This window comes from Lolium rigidum, chromosome 7 (assembly GCF_022539505.1).
Source record: "Lolium rigidum isolate FL_2022 chromosome 7, APGP_CSIRO_Lrig_0.1, whole genome shotgun sequence".
Lineage (NCBI taxonomy): Eukaryota > Viridiplantae > Streptophyta > Magnoliopsida > Poales > Poaceae > Lolium > Lolium rigidum.
This window is the reverse complement of record NC_061514.1, coordinates 187,042,697-187,060,419: the sequence shown is the minus strand read 5'-3', so window position 1 is coordinate 187,060,419 and position 17,723 is coordinate 187,042,697. Positions and strand designations below refer to the sequence as shown.

At 40.4% G+C, this 17,723-nt stretch overlaps 1 long non-coding RNA gene across 9 annotated transcripts; it reads right to left on the bottom strand.

The window, feature by feature from the left end:
• Positions 1-1,414: 1,414 nt before the first annotated feature.
• On the bottom strand, positions 1,415-7,438 carry LOC124675545. 9 transcript variants are annotated; one of them, XR_006993310.1, is made up of 4 exons: positions 6,205-7,438; positions 3,242-5,966; positions 3,084-3,154; positions 1,415-1,925 (listed from the first exon to the last, which is right to left on the bottom strand). It is a non-coding gene; the product is annotated as an uncharacterized LOC124675545 (long non-coding RNA). The 9 variants fall into 9 exon arrangements; XR_006993308.1 differs by having other exon boundaries at positions 2,858-5,966; XR_006993312.1 differs by having other exon boundaries at positions 3,061-5,966.
• Positions 7,439-17,723: the final 10,285 nt, after the last annotated feature.

The following is a 17,723-nucleotide window of genomic DNA, read 5'->3' as shown; positions in this document are numbered from 1 at the left end:
CTGATGGTTTGTTTTCACAGTTTACCAATGGGATTTGCCCCTTTATAAACTGAATTTTGGGGTTATCACATTACTACCCAAGAAAGAGAATGTATGTTTTAAGATATTCACTAAAGTTGGTACTAATCGCATCTCAGAGATTGCACCGAGAGTTCTAAAGCCAACTCAATCAGCCTTTATGCCAGTTAGGAATATTTTGGAAGGGATAGTCATACTTCATGAAACAATTCATGAGCTACATACTAAGAAGATGGATGGGATGTTATTTAAGATCGATTTCGAGAAAGCATACGACATGGTGAAATGGCCTTTTTTACAACAAACATTACGAATGAAAGGATTTGCTCCAGAATGGGGTAGATTAGTGCAACAATTCGTTCAAGGAGGTAGTGTTGGGGTGAAGGTGAATGATGATATTGGTCATTATTTCCAGACAAAAAAAGGTCTAAGGCAAGGGGACGCTCTGTCTCCAATGCTTTTTAATATTGTAGTGGATATGTTTGCCATCTTAATTGAAAGAGAAAAAGAGGATGGTCAAGTCGGAGGGTTAATTCCACATTTAGTTGAGGGAGGTCTCTCTATACTACAATACGCTGGTGATACTATCCTTTTTTTGAAACTAATTCGGTGTCTCTTTTAAGAATTATCGGGGCTCAAGATTAACTTTCATAAGAGTGAGATTTTTTTTTGGAAAGGAAAAGGAAGAGGAGGACCAGTATAAGCAGATCTTTGGATGTGAAGCTGGACAACTTCCCTTTAGATACTTAGGTATTCCAATCCATTACAAAAAACTCAAGAATGCAGATTGGTATCCGGTAGAAACACGGTTTGAGAGTAAATTAGGATGCTGGAAAGGGAAGTTACTATCCTCTGGTGATAGGTTAGTTCTTATTAATTCAGTGTTAACTAGCTTACCGATGTTTATGTTGTCTTTCCTGCAAATACCTGTTGGGGTAAGGAAACGTTTGGACTTCTATAGATCTAGATTCGTTTGGCAGTCCGACGAAAACAAAAGAAAATACTGGCTTACAAAATAGAACATTGTTTGTAGACCCAAAGATCAAGGGGGCTTAGGTATTGAGGTGCTCGAAATCAAAAACAGATGCTTATTGAGTAAATGGCTTTTTAAACTTCTTAATGAAGACGGGGTGTGGCAGGAATTGCTATATAATAAACTAGCAATGGTAGGCGCGGCGGCACGCCGCGTCCGATGTTTGCATTTTAGATTAGGGTGGCGACATGGAGGTGTGGTGGGATTCGGGGGATAAACAACATAAAAAAACATCCAGCACAATGATGTTAGGTAGTGATTGACAGAACATCTAACTTGCTCCATGAAAACCAATACAAAGCCTCAGCCACTTTAAAAATCAGAATCTAAATCTACTTTGTAAATGGCAATGTGATGCAATACTGACAGCAGGAAAACAATGCCATTCCATCATTTAGATATTATAACTGGAAACATGTTCCCTTTACATAGTGTAATACATAGGCAAAGAAAACATACTATGCAAACTATCCGTGCCTCCGATTACAAAAGATCTAGTGCACTGTATGAACAAATTGTGCCTCCTGTGAGGTGATGCGGACATCCTCAAAGGCCTTGTGGCAGTGGTGTTCACGGCGGCACGCCGCAGCAGCGATATGATTATTTGGTAGATGCACTACCGAGTAGGGCCACTCTCTGCTGAATGCACATTCCTTTGATCCATCTCTAGCATCCATTTTATTCAACTGAACACTGCACAGTCGTAGCAATGAATTGTTCGAACCAAGTAGTCCTTCAGCCATAACTAAATTCTGAGCAGATTTGCATGGCCATGAACTCAAGTAATTATGGGAAAAGGCGAGATGGCCATGAAGTACTTTGTTCTGCCCAAAAGAGGAAGGGATGCTCCAGTCGATTTGTTGGCTTTTAATTGCTGCAAAAGAGAATTTATATTGGTTAGTTGCAAGTGCATGGGTGTATATTATGTGTACAAATTACTTTTAATGGTCGACAGTTACACATTGAGGACTGAGCTGGGAACAACTCCTTCAGGGCGATTGTTCAAAGATACCCCAATTAAGGTTTCATTTTGTTCATAAGTTAACATACGCATATCTTGCTAATTAAAGTGACCTCTCTACCTATATGATCTTTGTAGATTTCATCCAAAATGAGCATAGTGTGCCGGTGCATTTACATATCATTACTGGAGTATGAAGGGCCAGGAGAGTACAAAAGAACGTCTAACATCTAGTTAGATAATGAAATGGTCTAGTTGGCAGTACATTTTTTAATGCGTTATGTGAAACTGGACCAGGTAATAGGCTAAGTAATTTTTCTACATTTTTTTTCATGGTCATCCCATATTTATTTTTCTCTTATTTCCACATTCTCTCAATCTTCCCTCTCTGAACCTGCCAATGGCGCGCAATCTCGACGGACGGCGCCCCGCTCCAAATAAAACCAGACTTTGAATTGCAACTTGACAACTGATAACAATGTAAGTATTAAAATATTACTTTGGATAGAATAAAAACTAAGAAAATAAATATCTACTAAAAATTAAGCCATACCCAATTGCATAGAGTATTAGACTAATTGGTGGATAGTAGATTGAATGTTGCTTTGCAGGGAAGCTTTATCCATTAATTACTAAGATAACCATACATTTCTTCTACTCACATATAAGATAATCATAATTAGAAAGAGATATCACATCTAGTTCTTCGGCACAAACGACCAGGGAGCTCGAGTTTACTCGAAGACATGGACAATATGTGCCGCACAATGTAGATAAGGGGATGTGGCGATGGCCATCCTCCTAGCCTGGCTATACCGAGAGGATAAAATGGGGAGTCTAGATACCTTGACTGGCAGCCCAGGTAATGCATACATTCCATTGAGAATGAAATACTGAAACACTCAGAATCATTACGCTGACCAAACACTCATAGCACTTAACTGAAAGAAGAGAAGATATAAAAGTATCTTTTGAGTAAAACAACACAATGTGCATAATCTATGTTTATTTCCCAGAAGTAATTGTAAGTCTGCGAATTCAAACGCACATGCACCAAGAACTGAAACCCACCATCGGAGATATCACTTGTCCCATGGTAGCCGCAAGACAGAACCAGAAAGCAAAAGAGCAGCGCTATTGAACTGCTGCCAGGAAGCAAGGCATTAATATGTCCTTCCAAGTAAGAATGCATTTTCTCCAAAAGAAAAAAATCAGTAAAAATACAATACCGTCCGTATCCTTCTCCTCTGTACTATACACATCTCTGTGTCCTCTTTCCGCTTCCGTATTCTTCCCCAATTGCGCTGTATGAACTCGAGCTAAGCAAGAACTGAAGCAGCCGATGGAAGCTGAGCCCTATGTTCATTCAATATATCAATGTTTTGTTTCGAGATGTTCACTGCACTTTATATGTATTGGAGTGTCACTTCATCATTGTTACTTCAAAATTATGCAGTAGCTTAACGAATATTATCCAGTGAGCACAAAACAAAATGGAAGTTAAAATTTGGAACACCTAAAGACACATCCTCTTACCTGTAGGAACAAAAGGCTTCTAAACGGCCTATTTCTGTGGAGATCTATCAACAAAGTAACTACAAGCACAAAAGGAACGCTCACATACTAAATAAAATGAGAAATCTTTGTAAGTAATACGAAATACTCAAAAGTTAAAATATGGAACATCTAGAGACATCCTCTTTACTATATGCATCAAAGAACCTCTAAACAGCCTAGCTTCACGGAAATTTGATCAACTACGCAAGCAGATCCTCTCTTGACTATATGTATCAAAGAACCTCTAAACAGTCTAGCTGCACAGAAATTTGATCAGCTACGCAAGCACAATCATCTTAACTGCAGCCACAAAGAGAACACTAACATTCTGAAGCAACTTAGAGATCTCTAGAAGTAAGATGAAATAAACAAACTGATAAATAAGGAAAAATGTCCAATCGCCCCAAATGAGCAAGACAATGGTCTGATGTGATTCCGGAAGTAAATACCAATGGATATATTTTACCAATTGGCTAACCCGGTAGTACATATGTAATATGAACTATAGCTTCTAGTATTGTATTGAGAAATAAAAGAGCGAAACAATGTATAACGTATTTGTTAGCAGTATTAGTGTAATACTGGTGAAACAATGCTCAAATTTAGGACTTTACCTTACCAATAATCATTTAAAGCAGGATTATACGAACAGAAGAAAGTTGGTTGTTGAGTACATTTATCGAAATGTAGAGTACCAAGATCACATGCAGAGTGCAATCAACAGAACTAACAACATATTAAATTTGATTATTAAAGTTGACACTAATAGTCGATAATATTTGATGAGAGAAAACCGGGCAAGGTCACAATCACATCTGAGTTCAAAAATCAAAATTGCAGTACCTAACATTCAGGCATTTGTTCCATCAGAGTATTGTATATACAAAAATGGAAACATAAGTATATCCACCTTCCATATTTATAGATACTAAGCAGGGTGATCTCAATATAAGAAACTAAGCAGGGATATGCTGAAAAAAGAAGTAAGAAAATGAAACAAAGGACAGAACACAAGAACTATATTGTATGAAACTGGAATGAACATAACTGTTACTCTCTTACAACAGTGCAAGAGAAATTAGGGAACCATCTACACCTGTCGTGAAAACTTACTTGGCCCTTGTGTTGTCCCTTTCTCTATGGGATACAAGGTAGTGGCTATCTCTACGAAAATGTTCATAAACTTCCCTACAGTAGAAAATTATAAGTGGGAACTCAACTAATAAGAGAACATAATTTACAGGGCTGAATCCCCCAATGTGTATTTTGATTCATTGTACAACACATGTCTGACATACATGATAAAAGAGTTGGTACTTTTAGAAGTTAAGCTTAAGCTTCTTCCATTTAACTTCTGGTTTTGATAGGCTCGTTGTTTGCATGAGATTGAGCTGCTATGGAATTTTTTCATCCAAATCCATAGCTAAAAATAGCATGATAAATTGTAGAGTACAAAACTAACATGGCAAAGCAGCGCTAACTGAACATAATGCCTATCATAGATTTTCTTTGGTGCATGCAATAAGAAATGGTAGTGTGGGATGGGATCGCCTTTTTGAGCTCCCCAAAGTATCGAATGTTGGACAATACACTGGAAACTTAAGAAGCAAGAGCTTGCCCCGTACGGTATATCATCTACCAACAAATTTACTGGTACATGATAAATCAAAGATGACAAATAAATATAAATCAATACATTATAAGCTTGCTTGACATACATTCCCATCCCTTTAATAGTATAATTAAATTATGTAAAATGTACAGAAAATAAATAATAGTTTGCTGCACCCATCTAAAAGCTTATACTATGAGCAAATTTATTAATACTATGCGCAAACATAAAGGAAACTGTGACAGTACTTCGTGAAATCTATCAGGAAAACATAAAGAAAACTGCGAATGACAAACTGATCTTCTTTGTTTCCACCAAAATAGTAGGTGAAACTACAATTAAACCACATGTAGATGTTTGATGCTGAACTGCAAAAGATCTACGTCAAAAATACAGATAATGCAGTATTATCCAACATCTCAAAAAAAAAAAAATGGGAGCATGACAAAGAATCGTAAAGGAGAATGCAGTATCCATTAAGTGTATAAATTGTCACCATGTTTAGAAATGTAACTTCATAGCTCGTATGCTCCATCAAAAATGTCATATACATTATTCAGTAGTGTATAAATTAATTGTTCTAATAATAGATACCATGATATATACAATTTTCAGAAGTGGCCCTAGACTGACATAACCTATGCAATCTGAAAGGCTAACTAACCTCAATTTACTCTCTGATGTCATTAGAGATCTGCCACCTCGCGTGACTTTAATTTTTCACCCGTGATGCTCTTGAGTCCAACACAACAACAGTCATCCTTGTCCTTTCCGCTACTCAAAACCTGAGGTCACCATCAAAAAGACATATCAGCTTGTACATGAACTATTAGATTGCTAAGAAATTTCTATGATCAAGATGCTTTTTCCGTTGTGAACAAAGTACTGCCCCCTATGGGATCAGATCAGAGAGCAAGAGAGAGGGAGAGGTCAGCTCGCAATACAAAACAAAGTATCAGGCATTCAGGCTGTCAGCATGAGAGAGATGTAGGCAGCACACGTTATACCAGCAAATCATCTTACCTGTTGGGATTATTGCGACGACGCTCTGTATATTAGCAGCGATTGTGAGGCACCTAATGGTGAGCAGCCCCGGTGTCCATGGCTTGTGCTCCACCTGCGCTAAACCATGGAGCCCCGGCCTGACGCCCATCATGGCAAACGGTTCTGCCTTCCAGCAGGTGTCGGGGCAGCTATGGGAGCTCCGGCCACCCATCACCGCGAATTTATCCTCCACGAGGATCGGGCAGCGCTAGGAGGTCCAGCCGGCGCGGCGGCCGCGGAGAAGCCAGACAGCGCTGAAGCTCAGCTCGGAAGAAACGGAGCGTCGCTAATCCTTTGATCGGTTGCTATCGCCCAAGGTCATAGAGCTATGAAATAAATCAGAAGAGTCAGATGCATACGCCACCGCAAGCACGGACACGGCCGGACACAACCACCATAGCCACGCCACAAGATCAAAATATGGAAACAGACACAAAAAAATCCTGAGAGAGAAGAAGCAATAGAAATCAAAATCACAAAAGAAGCCATGGAAATCAAATCAACAAAGAGGAAGCCACAGAAACAAAGAGAATACACCATGGAAGGAGGGAATCGGCTAGAGAAGAGCTGAGGCAGGGAGAACCGTGGAGCAGACCTGAACAAATCTAGAGCTTCTTGGTTCTCTCGATCTTCTGGTCTAAGAGGGTGCAAATAGAGAGGTTCGACGCATGTCGCCGGGGGCCGAACCGCCTTCTCTGCAGCGAATTAATCGTCCGCTAGGCAGCATCCAGTCGCGGCGGCCGCGGGGGAAATCGGCATCGTCGTCCATCCTTAGGCGACGAAGAGAAAAAAAAGAAGAATGGTCACCACCGCTCCATGTCGCTCTACGACTTCCCCAAGCTGCCAAGGATCGGGGGAAATTCGTGGCGGCAACCGGCCCTCCATGTCGCTCTCGTCGATCCACGCATCATAGCATCTTCATCAGTCATCGTTCTTGAGCATGCTCCACTTGAATCCGCCACCTCCCCTCCGAGCACAGCCTCTCCACTTGCTCCTATAGCTCGCTGCCGTCTGCCGGAGATGCGAGCGGGGAGAGCCGGCCAAGCAAACGAAGATATCGGGTAGGGATGAGATTAACCAGCGAGATTCCGGTGGAGATTGGTGGAGAGTATGGCGAGAATCAGTGGAAAAAATAAATAAAGAGAGAGGAGATAGAGAAGGCACGCGTCGGGCCGGAGAACATGGTTATCGTCGCCGCTTTGACCGCCTGCAGACCTGCATTAAACCGGATAGCATGAGCCCACCACTTTCCCAAATGACTCGCAGCTAAAGCCACCCAGCTGCCCATCAAAACAACCCATCTCCAAAGATTAGGAAGGAAAGTAGATCCAGAAAAAATCGCACCGACCAACGAAGTTGTACACGCAAAAAGATCCACGGAAACCAAACCACGTGTCATAACCATGTTAATCCTCAGCTGAGCTCAAAATTCTAACAAAAAAGATGTTTGTTCCCAAATAGTATAGTACTTATACCTAAGACAGAAGACATTATTGGAGGTTCAAGCGAGACCTATTGATTCCCCATTTTGGAAAGGTGTAATGGAGGTCAAACATGAGTTTTTTCTAGGGGTTTTTTCAAAGTGGGTAATGGTTTGAGTATCCGATTCTGGGAAGATACCTGGTTAGGCAATAATTCTTTGGCTCAACAGTATCTGTCTCTATGTAATATTGTCCACCATAAGAATATCACAGTTGCACAGGTGTTAGCCCATTCGCCGCTGAATATTATGTTTCGTAGAGTGTTGAGTGGTAATAAATGGACTTCATGGTTGTAATTATGTCGGAGACTCATGGTGGTACATTTGAATGAAGAGGATGATCGTTTTGTCTGGAATTTGACACCAAATGGTTTGTTTACAGTGAAGTCGATGTATGAAGATCTTACGTGTGACCATACCCCCTTTCTAAGAAAGTATCTATGGAAGGTTAAAATTCCGCTAACAATTAAGATTTTCATGTGGTTCTTGAGTAATAAGGTGTTGTTAACTAAGGACAATCTAGCTAAATGTCATTGGAATGAGTGTACAAAATGTGTTTTCTGTGGGGAACAGGAGACCATTCAACACCTTTTTATTGAATTCCCTTTAGCTAAGCTCTTATGGCGTACGGTTAATTTTACTTATAATCTTCCACCTCCCACCAATATTACTAATATGTTTGGTAATTGGTTAAATGGAGTAGATAGACAATCTAAGACTTTTATCCGGATTGAGGTTTCTGTTTTATGTTGGTCTATTTGGAGGATCAGGAATGATATAATTTTTAATAAAAAACCATCTTTTCATTTCTTGCAGGTTATCCATATGGTTTCCTATTGGGTCCAGGTTTGGGTCCTACTCTCTCCGGATGGGTAGCGGGATGCCATAGTTTCTGGATGCACACGGCTCCTGATGGTCGCTCAGGATATCTTGTGCCAGGCTGGTTGGCGACATACTAGAAGGCTATGTTGATGTGTAGTCATAGTATGTGTTTTTTCGATGGCAATCCTCGATGAGTTGTAAACAATACTTTTTTGAACATCTTTCTAATAAATGGCCGTGTGCATCGTCATGATGCAGAAGCCGGGGAATACCCCCATTTTGAAAAAAAAAAACGTGCAGACGGGCTATATGAATAACTATGCATTAAATTACGAGGAGGAGTAATATCGCGATCTAGAACTCCTCAAGTTTCCATACATACTTTCTGATGTATCCAACATTGTCTTTATTGCATGACAATCTAACTGTCTAAAACTTATACGTAATTTAACATGATGTGATTATACTAACTACGGGTGACAATGCTATCTCTTAACATAACACAAGACTTTGGATCAGTTCAATACCATTGTTATGCCCATAATATGCCCTCAGAGTTGATGGTATCTTTATTGTAATAATTATACCCATGATTCGGCAAACATGATAACCTTTCAATATGTAAGCTAGTCACAGAAGCGGGACTAGGAACAACTTGTTGTTTAGATCTTACACTTTCTTGTGAGTTTTCCTATTAGATCACATATTTAATAATCATAACAGTTATAGTATAAAGAAATAGACATTAATTAAGAATTTGAGAATATATGATAATATTTATTATTGTCTTTAGGGCATATGCTTTTCAATCGGGGATTTGATATCCGGGCTAAGCTCAGCGGTTTCAACTCAATTTTGGGATTTAGTAGTTTTGTATATCATGCACTATCAAGGAAGGTGCAGCTCAAGGTTGTTCCCACATCTTCTTGAGGAGCGCCTTAGCACCACTGAAACCCCATTCGTCGTCTCATTTATGAGGAAACTAGATGACCTGTTGCGCTATCGCGCAAATGGCAGAATTTAATCAGAATTTGAACCATAAATTTTGGCTTATTTTGATACTGGGGCCTTAGAGGGTAGGAGTGGAGCTCTGCTCTTCTTGCCGCCGCCGTCACCATAATGGTAAAGGGAGGGCATTCGGGCTGGGTGGCCATCTAGGCGAGCTATAACATCAAGCATATATGTGGAGATAATAAACGGAGCTCAAATCAAACCCAAAACCAAGCAAACATGTAGCGATGATAACCAGTGGTAACCATCTGTAATTAGCAACTGCCCATGCTGACGAGTATTTTCAAAGAGCAATGATGGGTTTAATAAAATAAGAACCCCAAAACATCGCTGATGAACCACACAATAACAATTGTTAAATATGAAGCCTCCAACCGACCCACGAGTTGCAAATTCACACAAAAGAAGAGAAGAAAATTGTGGAATAAGCAAGGCCTCGCCTCCGGTTGAAGCGAGCTCGCAGTGCCGATGATCATTCACCGACTAAATAACTACTAAACAAGCCGAAGAATTCTGGGCAACATCCTCAATATGATGGGATTATAGCGAGAGCAACATATGCAATTTCCCCCAATAACCATATATCCTGCAACATTACTACCGGAGAAAACTTACATTCGGGAACAAAATCTGAGAAAAACTTCTTTTGTCGTCGTTCGATGAGCACTGTCTCCGAAGCCATGCTTCATGCTTGTGGTCTTAACAACACTTCTGCTGCTTATCAAGCTGCTGCACCGCACGCTTTTCTCATCGTCATCCCGCATCACTCAAGCTGGCTTAGCGCTCGATTTCACACATGATCCAGGCCTGCAGCCAGTGTTCGAGTTATTTTGAATGAACAACACTACTCTGTGGTACCCATCTTCCCCGGGGCAACAAATAAAGTACAAAACCATGTCAACCAGGAAATGTATCGAAAACAGCCAGATAGAAGTTACTTTGAAAAGAAAAGAACAACATCCCAAGCAATCAGCCCCCGGTAACAACACTAAAAAGTACCGTACTTAAATGTAAGAATTCACCAAGCACTTTTAATCATACAACAAAAGTGAACATATAGTTATCACTCCAAAATTTAATCCGGCTTGACTACATTTGAACGGTTAATTTTTAATTTGGGGACAAACTGATCAAGTCTAAAATAAATTTAAGTACTTGTTTTTTGATGAGTAAAGATCCCAGTAAGGGATTTCATCAACCACCAGCTCCACACCCCCGGTATGAAAAAATGCACACTGAAAGCAAAAGCCCATGTACTCAAGTTTCACTTAGGGTGCACCTCTGCAAAGTGAAAGTTCAAAGGGGCAACCAATAATTACTTGGGGGTAAACCTGCACCAAATGGGTATCCTTTTAGAGATATAAAGTCTGACAATTTTAGAGATAGCTACTTGTTTCACAAAAAGAAGTTTTGCATTCTGAAGAATAGTACCTCAGCAGCATCCTTCTTGGCAGAAGCAGGGGTTTTGCGAGTAGATTATGCAAGTTATCTAACTCGGAGAAATATTGGTTTACTCGTAAGCAATATATGGGGAACAGTTTTGTGATCAAGTAACACATGGTACCTTCAATAGAAGATGAGTGTATTATTATATTGTAACAAAGGAAACAACAGTATTCATGTTGGACCTACCTACATGCCCAATCATGTAAATATCGGGAAGCACAAAATATACAATTACGGTGTAGCAAGTGTATTATAAATAAGATACTTATGCTTGCCCAAAAAGCGACTTCCTCACCTATCAGTTTAAGAAAATCTCAATTCAGGCTCCTAAAAAAACCACAATCATTTCAACTTTGCTCCTGTTTTCACAAGGCAAGTAACTCGTTACCTTTGACTATACGCCAACTCCTGGACATCCAAAGCCTGGCTGCAAAATAGAATTAAATTAGTGAGTAAGGAATAAGATGGACATATGTACTCTAAAACAGGAAATATTCAGACAAAATATCATCTAAATTCAGTTTTCAGCTTCCTTTTCACATGCCATCATAGGTGGCAACGTGGCGTCCCGCTTCATCCCCAAAAACGAAATTAAATCAAAAATATTGAAATGGATCTCAGGGGGGAATAGGAAGGAGCTAGGTGAAAATGAGTAAATTTTGTCCCACATTTTGTCCCGCGTTGCAGCCCTATGCCATCAACTCGATTGTTGTTCAGACTTTTGACTTTTATCTGTCAAAGCAACTAAATGAGAATAACAAAGTTCAAAAGCTAGTAAAATAATGCATCGAAATGAAATGAGGATGCAAAATCTTGGGTTTACATTCGCAAATACCACTAACATACCAATATTCATATGCGCAGCAGAGAGTAGTAGCTCACTGGCGTAATATGCAAAATCAATGACCCACAATTTATTATTATTTTGTCATCCATGATGACCAATGTTTTAAATCGAAAGTACATAAGATGTAGAATCTTAGTACACAGAAAACGAAACATTGCTCACTATGCATTACAATCTGCTGGCCAGTTTCTAGCATAATTCAACTTCGCCTAAAGTGACAATCAAGAGACAATATGACACTACCATAATTTAGGCCAAGACTACTGAATGTACAATAGGCATACACTAAAAATAATGAAATAATTGAAATAAAATAGCACAATCAAATGGTAGATATTTTACAGCTCCTCCAAAACTGCAGGACTTGTGCCTGTTCAGGTCAGTTCCATCCGACTAAGTAGGTACTGCCTCTCCCAAAACTGTCAATTCAAAACACGTTATCAATGCTCCATAAAAAATATTACATGCAAACGAGATACGGTATACTTTAAAAATGAAAGAGCATGGGGTCAAAACCTGTTATCTTTGGAGCTTATTGCATCTCTAGTGCTTTAACCGATACATGAGGAAGCTCAATGACATCATTGCCATCTTCAGCTGGAGCTTCAGTGCTGGAACATTCGTTTTCTCTTCAGGTCGTACTTCAGTAAGCATCTGTCAGAGACTCAAGAGAAAGCTGCAAAAAACAGCGAAAATTAAGATTTAGAAGAGAAACAAGTGTTCATTTCAGTTCAGAACTCAAAGTCTAGCATGTTGGTAATTTCCCTCGTCTCCTTTTAAATATGTCTAACCTTTTAGTAGAAAACTAAATCAGAGTGAGAGGATGCATGAGGTGAGAGAGGATCAGCTAACAAATATTTGTGGCTGCGCCAAATGGCAAGAATCACCTGGGTATAGTAAGCAAGGAGACGGATCAGCGACGGTGCTCGCCTCTCTTAGGTGCTCCACTTGAGCTGCCCTGGTTAGCCAAATCAACAATTCTCGGAACCGGCTAACTCAGTACCTACATCATGTATAGCATGTGGTTCAGGAGAGCCAATATCTTATCAAGACATATAAAAGGAAACAGTAGGAGGAAAAAAGTAATACAACAAAGTCCTACAGATCAGGCATCAAAGAGTAAATGACAAACTCTGATACATTGGTCTGGAATAACCTCTAACTGGAATCGACAAAGCATCTACAGTGCAGGAGAAGACAACAACGTCAAGGGGAAGTAACAAATTAAGGTCCTACATACTACCTTGTGGATGCAGCCACCTAGTTCACTGGAACCTGATTTCATTGGGGAAACAGGGCTGCAGGCGCCTGTTGTAAGCCAGATGTAATCCATCGGAACATGAGCCAGCACAAACACCCATGGAAGCGAAGGTACTGAGAAGAAAATACAATCGTGAATGCCATGCTAGAATCCGCCTTCTCCTCATCCCGTTGAGGCCATGCCACTGGTCCTTCTTCCTTCCTTCTAGGCATCCAGTAGTCCACCAACGTCCTCAACCCACCGCACCCTTTCCTCCGAAGCATCTGGCCGCCGTTCCCTGTATTTGTGCCCTCGTCCACCAGAAAAGAAGAGAGAAACGGGAAAGAGAGATGAGAGAGAGATAGACAAAGAGGAAGAGACAGAGAAAGAGAGGAGGGAGAAGCCGAACCTCAGCCCCGTGGTGCCGCTTTACCCGCATCTCCTAGGCATGCCGGCCGTCCGGCAAGCCTCCACCACGCTCTGAAATCAAGACCTTCCCTTGCATGAGGCAAACACAGGTTGAGAGAACTGACAACTAAAACAGATCTACACTTTTAATATAGTTCCGCAATAAGGTAAGTAATCAAACTTTTGTAAATAATCTTATACAGATCAAACTATGAATATGCAAGTACTCAAACATAATCATCAAGTAAATTATGAATATTAAAATCCTTAAAAATGCAATGGGCATCTTAACTTCCGCTAACATCTCCACATCTACCAGATAATTAGGTATGGATTCTTAATTTTTCCATCAATCTTTAAATCATATAGAGCATGAAGCTTGGCAAGGTTGCACACGCACCATTTTATCGGTCCAAAGCAGCACCTAAATTGTGTATTCGACCACACCAACGAGGCAACAAACCCTAGGAACAATAATGAAGTAGTAAAGCAGAAAGCAACTCAACAAGAGATAACCAAGATAGACGAAACCTTGATTTGGGACCTTGAATTCAGAGCTAGCAAAATGGGAGAGAAGGGATGCTATTTCGGAATGCTTATCCATAATGAAGTGCACAAAAACCTCAGAACGAATTTTTGGCATTGTTTATTCCAACCAATAACTGTATGCTAAAAAAGTAAAAGAAAATAGCAATCTGCAGGCATAAAAAAGTACAGAATAAACTCATAATGCACCTCTGACTCTTGAATCCAACTATCTACATTCTGTCTGGATGAATTTGCCCTCGCAAGTGTCTCATATGGCCTGGTATCCTAGCGGTCTTTAGAAGTAGAATGACAGCTATACATAACTCTTTTGCATCAGCCTGTAAGTAAACAAAATGATTGCGAGTGATCTGATAACATACCGAACAAATCAACTAAACGAGGAGGGATCGTAGATGGAGAGACATACACGGTCTAGAGGAAAAGAAGATGAATTGCAGCTCCGCACTCAAGCATCACCAAACCGAGTTGATCAATTCCAATTGTAAAACAATAGCGGCAGGCTTATTGGCATCTGTAACCGTGCCTAGTTAAACATGAATTTTTTTTTACCCCGTAGAAGACCCATCAGAATTAGCTTGACATTCAGTTCTGAAGCTAAAACTAAGCATTCGCCATTGAGCATTAGGTATAAAAACAGTCACCATATTTCTAATAAGACAAGCCACTGAGATTCCAAATAACCAAAAACAAATCATTTATGTAGAGTTGATAGATATGCCAAACACAGGTTGAGAGAACTGACAACTAAAACAAATCTATACTTTTAATATAGTTCCGCAATAAGGTAAGTAATCAAACTTTTGTGAATAATCTTATACAGATCAAACTATTTACAAATTGGCTAGGTAAATTCATGTTGTAAGGCCACAAATAATAGCCACATCCTCTACGGACTCCGTACCCTTTCCCTGACCATTTCACCGCCGTGGCCCTAGTGCTGATTAGATAAACCTACCACATTTACATGTAATAAGCAATAATTAAGCACCAGCAAGAACCCGAAGCCTGACAGAGAAGCTGAGCCACTACTTGAAAAGAAAGAGACACGAAGCGCGTCGTAGCCGGGTAGAACAGCAGGAGGTTGGCATCTAAAACAGAAAACCAGTATCACCATCTCCATTAGAGAACAACAAGATTGACGATTCAGCTGGAGGCTTAACAAACCTCATATAATTTAGCTGCTGCAGATCATATTCTAAATATTTGTTCTACAAATTTAACCTGGGTGTATGCCTTCTTTCTTCAAAAAACATCATATTCCAAAATTTTATCCTACAAATTTCTACAAACTATGACTTGCACGCCAGCCTATGAGCTGACTACTTTTACATGAGGGAAAATGAAAACCCTCTTAACTTCTTTAAACACAATTGGTACACTTCTGCAGCGAAGAACCCACGTTACAAAAGGAGCGTCCAGAGACATATCATATCAACAGTTCAGCACGAAAGATATCTGAAGTAACATAATTGTCTAAAAATGGCAATTGAACCAAAATACAAAAAACTAACATTTTGATGCCCTTTAGATCCGAAAACCGAGACTACAGAAGGAAAGCACATATTCAAAAAATTACTGAGCATTGGACATTTGACCATTACATATTAACAAAGATGTAAATCATACGAAAACTAAAATAAATTAATATGAATTAAAATATATGTTGCCAATTACCAAAATCTGTTGAAGATAGCAAATGTATTTTGAAGGAGAACTGTATATTTATTTTAATAAACAACTAAAACACTAACATTTGCTTATGGTGAAATGAACTTAATGACATATTAGGATTCAGGAAACATACTCAGCAGAGATGACATCGAGTCAATTTAGCAAAATAAATTCATAACTTGGCAAGTTATGGGTTACATTACCTGGTCACCAAAGAAAACAATTGACTTGGACGCCATCCTAGATAGTGTGAAGAGCGTTTCAGTTTTGAATACATCTTCCAGGTAGCCTAGTAGCATCTCCTTTCCAACTCACGAACCCTACGGATAACAGCCAACGTACAATCAAGCTTCGAGTCTAATTGCTGCTATAATAACTTGAGCTTCGATGTTGGTGAGGTAACTAAACCAGCCAGAATTTCAAGGGTGATGCATGAGAAGTCCTCCGACAGCTTACAAAAGCAACCGGACGCAAACAATGCAGCTTTGACCTGCCAACTTCAAAATTAATTCTAGCATATTACCTAAGACGAGAGAAGAAATCATGAATCCAGCGAGATATTTGCATCACTCTCCTGCCAGCAACATGTGTATTGATGTTGCTCTCGTCCAATCGTCCCGGTACTCATCTTCATATGCTTGTTCTCCTCCATTCCTTCTTCCATTGGTTCCCGCAGAAATTAGAGAAACCAAAGGGTTAGAGATGAAGCGAGAAAGAGGAGGGTCTGCCAAAGAACGAAAGGATGCACGACATCACATACCTAGGCCTATAGCAAAAGGGTGCCACAAGCTCCAGCTTCTTCATGGATTCTTGGGAAGCAGGTCACCACCTCCCAGCCATCCTCCCATCTGTCGTGTGTCGTTGAAGACCAGGAGGAGAGAGAGAGCAGGAGATCCGGATCTTGATCCGCCGCCCGCTGCTACGCAGCCTCCTCCCACCCGACCTCGGCCAGGCGCGCCTCCTCCTTCGCGTCCGCCGGCGGTGGCCGCACCCGTGCGTGCCTCCGCGAGCTCGCCGGCCGCGGCCTGCTCTCCCACGCCCACTGATAACCCACAAGTATAGGGGATCGCGGCAGTCTTCGAGGGAAGTAAAACCCAAATTTATTGATTCGACACAAGGGGAGGTAAAGAATACTTATAAGCCTTAACAACTGAGTTGTCAATTCAGCTGCACCTGGAAAAGCACTGGAAACAGGGGTGATGTGAAAGCAACAGTAATATGGGAGCAATAGTAAAAGTAACACAGCAGCAATAGCAGTAATATGAGAGCAATGGCACCAGAAAATAGTTGATACTACTTCCAATGTCATGTAGAACGAGTATATGATGATGAAAGATGGACCGGGGTTCCCAGCTATCTACACTAGTGGCAACTCTCCAATAACAAGTGTTGGGTGAACAAATTACAGTCGGGCAATTGATAGGATTGAAATAGCATTAAGACAGAACATCAAGATCATTAATCATGTAGGCATCTTTTCCATATATAGTCATACGTGTTCGCAATGAGAAACTTGTACAACATCTTTTGTCCTACCAGCCGGTGGCAGCCGGGCCTCTAGGGAATCTACTGGATATTAAGGTACTCCTTTTAATAGAGCACCGGAGCAAAGCATTAACACTCCGTGAAAACATGTGATCCTCATATCTAAGCCTTCCCCTCCAGTTGTCCCAATTTCTGTCACTTTGGGGCCTTTGGTTCCGGACATAGACATGTGCATACAACTTGTAGATACAATCTAAGCAATAAGTATAGAGCTTAAATCTAAGATCATGCCACTCGGGCCCTAGTGACAAGCATTAAACACAACAAGATTGCAGCAACAATAACTTCATAAACTTTGTAGATAGACAATCATAACGTAATAATCCATCAGATCCCGACAAACACAACAACGATTACATCAGATGAATCTCAATCATGTAAGGCAGCTCATGAGATCATTGTATTGAAGTACATGGGGGAGAGAATACCAACTAGCTACAGCTAGAACCCGTAGTCCATGGGGGAACTACTCACGGAGC